Genomic DNA, 8,664 nt, shown 5'->3' with positions numbered 1-8,664 from the left:
AAACTGTGTTTTCATCTGTAAATTGAAACAACAGTAAGCTCATGGCGAGGCCTACAGCTTAGTTTGAAAGTGTTGGTTTTTCACTTCCCCTGTATCGTGAGTAAACTCAAGTGTAATCAGCTAATTTGTGTATAACATTTACATTTGGTCACAAGTGTCATTTTAACGAATGTTCATTTTTCAGCGGGGCTGCCCCTTATAACCTTTGCTACCACAAATGCTGGACTTTCAGCTTTGCTTACAATAAAGACCAAGGTATTATTTTGGAGAAAAGCGTGTGCCGCTGTCATCCCCGACACAGCTAAAAATGTCAGACTACAAAAGAATTATTCTTTGATTAAAAATGCATCAATAAGTGTAATAACCCCCTCCCTTCTCCACGTCTCATTTGTGCAATTTCATAAAAAAAGATAAAAAAAAACAGAACTTATATATCTTTCCAAACCTTTGAAAGCTAGTGAAATAAACATCAAATCTCTATGTACGTGTGTAGATGTGGGAATGATATAGATGACTGTAGACATGCAGCAGATGAGCTAGAATGGTTAAAAAAATGATATCTAGCGTCAACCAAAAATGAGACCTTACTGGAAAAAAACCCTGAAAAAATTCACAATACAGAGTGAAAGAGAGATTACTATCCCACCACACATATAGCACATTGTCTTTTGAATATGGAAGTCAAGCCGACAGTGTTACGGCATTGATGCAAGCACAGATGATAAGACAGACTACAGCTTTGGGAAGCATTTGGAGGAGCTGTGCAAAATGTTGACTGACTATTTATGTTGAAGAACAAAGAAAATAACCCCTATTGAGCTCCAGGTATATGCATTAACAATCCCTACTGCATCACTTCTGTGGTCGACTTGCAGAGACTTGGCACATACCATCTGTCTGCATAAACAGCATGTCAGATATTTTATTCACATTGGATTTATTTCCACAAATACTGCATGTGAAGCTCCAAATGGATATTAGAATATCTTATACCATGTAAATGTTTCCTGCCTCGATGCTCAAGACACAAATCTTATCAGAAGCGCATAAGAGCAAAATATATGAATTGTGTCAGTCGAACTGAGCAGTGCAAAGGCGGTCGTAGAAGGGTTTTGAGTAAAGCCAGGATTCCAGTGCTTGCACGTGTTCTCAGCTTTGTTTTCAGTGCGCAAGCCATCAGTCAAACTTGGCAAGTCATGACTGTAAACAAAAGATAAGGCAAGTATTGACAGAAATAAATGCTCTTCAAAAAACTCACAACCATTTTCTAGTCATCAGATGATATGACACATTACTTCTATTTTTATATTACACATTAGTTGCGTGCATAAATCTTGCACTGTGGTCGACCGGTCATAATTTCCAACCATATTTTTCCCTCCGATACCGTATTTTCCGACTTATTTTTTTTAATCATTGCTTATCTGTGGAGCAAATTGCATCATATGAAATACAGTATGAATGATGCAACTCTGGCCCTTAGCATGTAAAATGACATCCACGGCTACGTTGCATTTCATTGTTACTTAGAGGTGAAACGGAATGTATTTTGGGTCTCACAAAGCAAAGGCAATAATGGGGGGGATAAATAAAAAGAATCACACGCAGGCTATGTATGAATTGCGAGCGACATGGGTAGGATCTAGAGACAGCTGGAGTTATGATGGGGAATATTAAAAAGAAAGCAAAGGTGACTCAATGTCATCAACCAGCCTTCATCTTGGTATTCGGTGCAGGGGTCGAAATCTGTCGCCCACTTTCCTTCTCCCAGCATCCAGCCATCCCAAGACACTCATACAGGGTGAGACGGAGCACAAAAAAGCCTGGCTGACGTTACCAAACCCTGCACCGACGGGGATTCAGAACGAGATGACAGTGTGAGTCACAAAGGAATTTCCCTGACACATTTTTCACCAAACAGTATTCTTTAGTTTCTGCTCACTTTTGGAAGTGTGCCATCGTATTATACCGTCATATTATTGAGGTCATGCGCGGCAGAAGCAAATGTTACCTCCTCACTAAATCCTAAACTTAATTACTATGCATCTGGATATGTATGTCTTACATGCTTGTTAAATAGTTTTAAAGTAGGGAATGAATTGAGTGATACACATGACTGTGAGTATTTCACTGAATTGTGAACTGACAGTTTACTAATACTAATTTACTACTAGTTTACCAATAATAAACTTTGACTAAATTGATACGGATCAATATTGTTAATATCTAATTGACTTCCATTACCTAGAAGGTTTGCAACAACTCAGTGTAGGTGCAGATTTCCCGTTAACACATTTCAATAATACCAGTCTCCTGAGCGAGACACTTTATTGACCACATTTTTAACTATTTGCGTGCAACCATTGAACTTTTTCAAAGTTTAGCCTCCTGATTATCTTTACAACTCACAAGCTGCAAGCTGCCCCCCTCCGCTTTCTAAATCTTGTGGTTTGCCAGCCGTCTTTCTTTCACATGAGAGACAGAGAAGGTGGCTCTGGTTAAGCTCTACTTAAAGAATCAACTGGGAAGAAATTCCTGCTTTGCATTCCCCCACCTCTTGTGTCAAACACTCTGGAACTTCAGGAGAGATCTGTGACACAGTGAGTGGGCACAGGAAGTAACTGAGATATACTAATGCCCACTCATGAAAATCTGGAGGGAAACGTCCAGTCATGCTGTTGAGATCCAAACTCCCTACTTGCCTTTCGTCGGGCCATCACCGTTTCCCCTAGTTCTTAGTATTTAAAAAAAAAATCATTGCAGTTGGTGGTGTGTTGGATATATGCACCAAGCAACACCTTTTCTCCAAGTATCAGTCTATAAAATATACATTTTTCGCAAATGGGACCAATGAGGGATTATCTTTTTTTTTCCCCTCGGTCTAATATGAAATAACCCCCAGATTAGGCTAAAATGTGATTGAAAGGCAGCCTTTATATGCGTGTGCACATCCTATGTTTGTAAGATGGCAGGAAGGAGATGGTAAATTACATCCAGCCGGAATATTTGATGTTCTTTGTGTGTGTTTTGATGCCTTCCTTACACTAAAATACAAAAAGCATATCAAAACGAAACTGTCTGCTTTTGTGTGCATTAGACAGTAAGAAAGTTTGAGATACATGACTAGTGTGTGTCTGTGAGAATGAGATGTGTGTGTGTCTGTGATTGATTACATGCTGAGGGGCAAAGAGTTGATGTGGTGTTTGATGCTAGTCTCTGTGGCAGGCTTCAAACAAGCTGTCACCCGGCTTTTGTGTAAGGCATGTATACACACACCTGCCCACGCATATGCACGCTCTCTCTCTCTCACACGCACGCACACACACACACACACGCACACTGGGATTTCTAGCAGCAACAGGGCTGGCAGTGTAAAACATCTCCAATCCAGCCGCTTTAGGTGACAATCAAACATGTTCACACATGTAAGAAGAGATGCAATGTGGCGTACATACATGCATGCACCTACAGTATTTGAATTTGGCACACTGTGGTCTATTCATTTTGGCACATAGGCAAGCAATATTGAAAAGTGTTAGCTCAAATCAGACATTTTCAAAAAATACTCCCTGACAGTTATATTTTTTTATAACAAATTATAAAAATAAACAATTATAATATAAAATATATATAAAAATATTTCTGTCTCCTTAGTAGATTACTTCAATCTCATTCAGCTGTGGGAAAAGGCACATTATATCTTCTGGTATTTTTCTTCCAATCGATAAGTAATACATTTAAATAAATGTATTTAAATGAATAAACAAACATTTCACAAAGGAGTTGAGGTTTTTCTTGCACTCTCTTTTACCCCCCTTGTATTTTTCATCTATGCAAAACTCAAGTGAAACAATTAAGAAAAAATAGAAATAAATGCTGCATTTTGGCCTGATGACTGGGGGCATATTAATATCACATTTCAAAACAAACCATTATTTCAAAAATGGTATATTTTCCATCCATAAAATCTTCTTACATTTTCTGCGGAATCTGATTGAATTCTGTCGAGGCAATCAGGAGTCAAATGTTTGTGCTTAAAACTAAAGAAAGCTTTGTTAAAATCTCAAATTCATACTAATGTTACACAAAATATGAATCTTCAATTATTACTTTAATCCCCTTTTGGGTCATACATAGATTTACCATGAATGATTTTGGAAAAGGCACCTAGCAAATATTACGATGTGTGAGAAGGTTTGCTGCTTCAAGATAATAACTTTGACTCGTATTTTAATCACATTTTTGTTAATTCATCTTCACTGAAGGTATAGCTTGTTTGAAAGCCTCTCATTATCACTTTTTTAATTTTTTTTTAAATCCACCAGTGTGAAGGAGTGATAACACACCATTTGGTCTGGGAAAAGAGGTATCTGCCAGACGGAACAGACTGTCCGTGAATAAAAGAATACGTCCACATTTATGCAATCAAGGTAATGATGACGTGCGGTGATGTTTCATACAAAGTGGTATCATGATGACGGATTATAAAAAAAAAAAAAAAAAACAGAAATGGAAATTACAACATGTTTAAGCTGAGTGTATGAGAATGTGTGCACAGTTGTGCTAAAGCATCTCTGTGACCTCTGTAGGAACGCAAAATGATAAACAGATGATCACAATAAAGATTACAATCATGACTGACAATCCAGAGATGGCTGCGGTCTCAGGATTCTGTGGATGAATACACAGGAGTATCCCGCTGGGGTGGACTGGGAATTAAAACAGGAAAAACAGTCTAAATGAAATATTTCTCTGTGGACTGTGAAAATATTGATCATGTAAAAATGAAGTCCGACTGCTGTCAATGATTTCAATGATGAATCTATGCAAATGCTTTTAGTAAAGGGGGAGGCCAAGCTCGCTGAATTTCAAAGGCCTTTAGAAAACCATCGAGGCATGCAAAAAAGGACAAATTGCACGGTGAAGTACTACTCCCACAGGAAATGTTTTTTAAAGTGTTACAGAAATCCAAGTCTTCTTCCATGGTCTCTCCCGTCCTGCTGAAAGTGCTGATATGCTCACCCCAGCTGGAGGATTAAATGCATTTGCAACTTCAAGTAGTGAAACCAAAAACGAGGTCAGAATAAACACAGCAGGACAGAGCGGTGACTACATTGGTAGCAAAAACAAGATACCTGTCACAGTTCAGAAAATAATGTTTAAATTATTCAAGATTTGGAAATGAATGATCAAACTCAAGGTGATGGAACGATTGCTTATTCAAAAGCATGCAGATATAGACGCATAGACTTTCTGACTACTGAGGCCTCTTGTGTGTATTTGTGCTCCATTAGAAAATTATTCCAAGCTTAGATTTCCAGAAGAGTGCGCAAAAAAACAAAACAAAATAAAAACTGTTGTGTGCCAACATTTCCCTCAGCAACTAATAAAACATTATAAACCAGTCAGCAAAATAAAAATAATTCAGGTCAGCATTACTATAAAGGGCAAAGGCACATTGCTAACTGTATTATGATGTAGCAAAGTGATTTTTGATGGTGAGCCAAAGAATTTGAGCACCTGGAAATCAGTAACAGGCACTCCGTTCTGCATTTCATGAGCTCATAATTCAACACAAATAAATGAGAGAAAAACAGAAAACAAAAAAAAAAAGGTGATTGATATATATATATATATATATATATATATATATATATATTTTTTTTTTTTTTTTTTTTTACACACGTATATGTGATGCCCATTTGCTCCATCATTTGGCACCTCATAATTCCTGGCTCACATTTAGACTTGGGTTACGCATGTTTTTTTGGATAAAGTGAAACTCTGAATTCAGTACACTTTTGGGTATCTACATCTGGACGTATTCAGAAGTTACTTTTAAACAGCTAATAAAGTAATACTCTGGGTATGAAAGTATCCCATGCTTATCTCATGCTACTTAACCTGATGATGGAAATGTGTCCTATGCTTATGTAGTATATGTTTGATGCCGAAATTATATGCATAATGTCAAGTAAATCAAGGAACTTGTATCACCTTAATTTGAGGATAATAGCACCCAAACCTCCTTATAATTGTTTTTGTTTGACATCGCACAAAGAATAGGGGAAATACATTCCACTGCCATGGGGAATTTATGGAGCAGCAAGCCAAAACATTCCCGGAGTCATTATTATGGGATTTACAAGATCACTATCACTCGATTAACATTATATTCATAAGGAACTGAGCAATAAATCCCGGGACCAGGCATCCATGGCAGAGGTGACAGTTTTGTCAAGCTATGATCAACAAGCGAAGTCCCTGCGGGATCCTCATGGGGCCAATCCTGCTCCTTCACTCCCATTAATGTTAATACGAACATGTTTTAACTGTTTTCTTACAATCTGAAAGTCATCCTACACAGAAGGTGGTTTATGCTCTGAAAATAAAGAGTCATTATTTTGGATGTTTACTTGTGGTTGATTTAACCAGCGGTCAAAAAGTGTCAAAGGCAACTCCCATCCATGACACTCACAGATGCTAGAAACCGCAAAACCAGGTACTTAAAAAAAAGCAGAAAGGAAAAAATTAAATAAATAAAGCCTCGCTGACATTTAAGAAATGTCAATCAACAGTATGTGTGTTAAAGACGTGAAGCAGCTGTGGGCGGGAAAAGCTGTGCACGAGCCATTTTTCTGGTTTGTGGCAAGTTTCACAAACAGCTCAACGACATTTAACACATGAATGATCTTTCAAGCCTAAAGTCTTCCGAGGTTCTGACCAAAAAAGAAAAAAAAAAGAAAAAAGAAAACACTCATCTGGGTTACGGACAGAAGCCGCCAAGAACAAATTCCCTTAGTGGCAAACTTTGAACCAATGCTCAACCAAGTTCTGGTTCATTACAATCACACTTCCTTCATCAGTTTTCTATGGTGGTATTTAGGCTGGACGTTCACCCCTTTTGCAACGTGTCCTTCCCAGCATTTCAAAATTTGCTCTAAGAATTAAAGGAGAGGACAACAACTGTAGATATTAAGAGCACTACCATGATCAATTTTTATGCTGCGCCTGCTTTGTGTCTGTAGCCAAAATGTAAAAAGCTATTGAGCATATAAAAAAACCTCAAGAGGGCATGTTCCCAGGGGCAGCTTCTCATTAATAAAATGGGTTAGTAAAGCTGTGAGGTGTTGGGGACTATCCTTGAACATCATAGAGACAAACCGTTAAAAGATTTGGACATGAGTGAGGATAAACTCACAATTATACTCAAGGTCACTTTCTTGTAAAATTCCAGATCGATTATTAGCTTGAGAAAAAAAAAAAGCTCCCATAACCTATTCATTCAGTGAATGTGCCTGCCTCAACTCCTGCGTGTGCATGGTTGCACAGTGACAAAGACGTTATTCACCCCAAATGGTCAGAATGGAGAATGACTCAACCTCACCTCCAGTGACATGGCTACAAGGAGCAAGCATCTCCACAGGCTTCCCAAACGCACAGTGGTGGATGCTTTCCACTGCCAGATGAAACTCACTTCACCATGTTTCTCTTGTGGCCAGAAATAAAATGAACACAACTGGTAAAACAACACAGGTAACCAGCACGCAGTTATTTTTCTGACTTTTTTTTTTAAAAACCTCACTGAAATTGAACTGGAGATTTCAAATCCGCCCACTCCTTCTACATCCTGTCTTTCAACTCTTACCATATGTGCTTGTTCACGCACTTCCATACCCCACAAAAACACGCCAATCTTCCTGACATGCAACTGACAAGTGCGCTAGACTGAAAGACACACAGATCCTAATTTTTTCTGGATGTAAAACACACTTAACTGGGGAAAAAAACCCTTGTGACAACATTTCATTCTCAATAATTCTCAATACAAATAAAAGGACCCTCGCTGTCACATGCTCACATGCATACACACACACACACAAATGAACTTCACTCCTTTTTTTTCCCTTCTTTTTTTTAAATGTATACGTCGACTTGTTTCAAGTTGCATGGTAATATTTCTCTCCAAAGGTGGCACAAGTCTGTGTTCTCCTTGAGCCGGACCCAATGCTGGATAAATGCAGCAGGGCAACCAACGTCAAACTTTTGCAAGACGAAATACAAGAGTCAAACTTATGATTTTCGCAACTGATTAGTCAAACATGGGTTGACAATGACCTATAACCTACTGGGAACTGCTGTTATGAGACTATGGGTCAAAGATGGAGGGAAGGAAGGCATGTCAGTAGATAGAGAGGAGAAGATGTTCTTTGAATGCTAGGATTATGACAGCAGAAGCTTAGGATACTTCATTTAGATGATGCAGAGGAGAAAGTTAGATATAATGTGAGATCAAGTGGAAAGGTAGCGAGGCCAAAAGGTAAGGAGCAGGATAGAAGTTATCCTGTCATGGAACTGAGAGGAAGAGAAATTCTGGGGTAAGTTGGATGAAGTGATGCTGACGAGAGAGAGAGGGAGGTAATTGGTGCAGACTTCAATTGACATACCAAGGGCAACAGCGATGATGAAGAAGTGATTGGGCAGGTTTTGTATCCAGGATGAAATGAAAAGATGTCCAAGACAAAGGTGAAACCAGGAACATGTTCTGATTTAGAGACCGTGGCATTGAGGAAAAGACAGGAAGCAGAGCTGGAGGTAGCAGTGATCAAGATGTTGAAGGGTCGCTTTGGATGGATAAGAGGATGAATAGGATCGGGAATTAGT

The sequence above is a fragment of the Fistularia commersonii genome, chromosome 12 (genome assembly GCF_037954325.1).
Source record: "Fistularia commersonii isolate RoL2024-O1a breed Wild chromosome 12, RoL_Fcom_v1.0, whole genome shotgun sequence".
Classification (NCBI taxonomy): Eukaryota; Metazoa; Chordata; class Actinopteri; order Syngnathiformes; family Fistulariidae; genus Fistularia; species Fistularia commersonii.
This window is presented reverse-complemented; position numbering follows the sequence as displayed.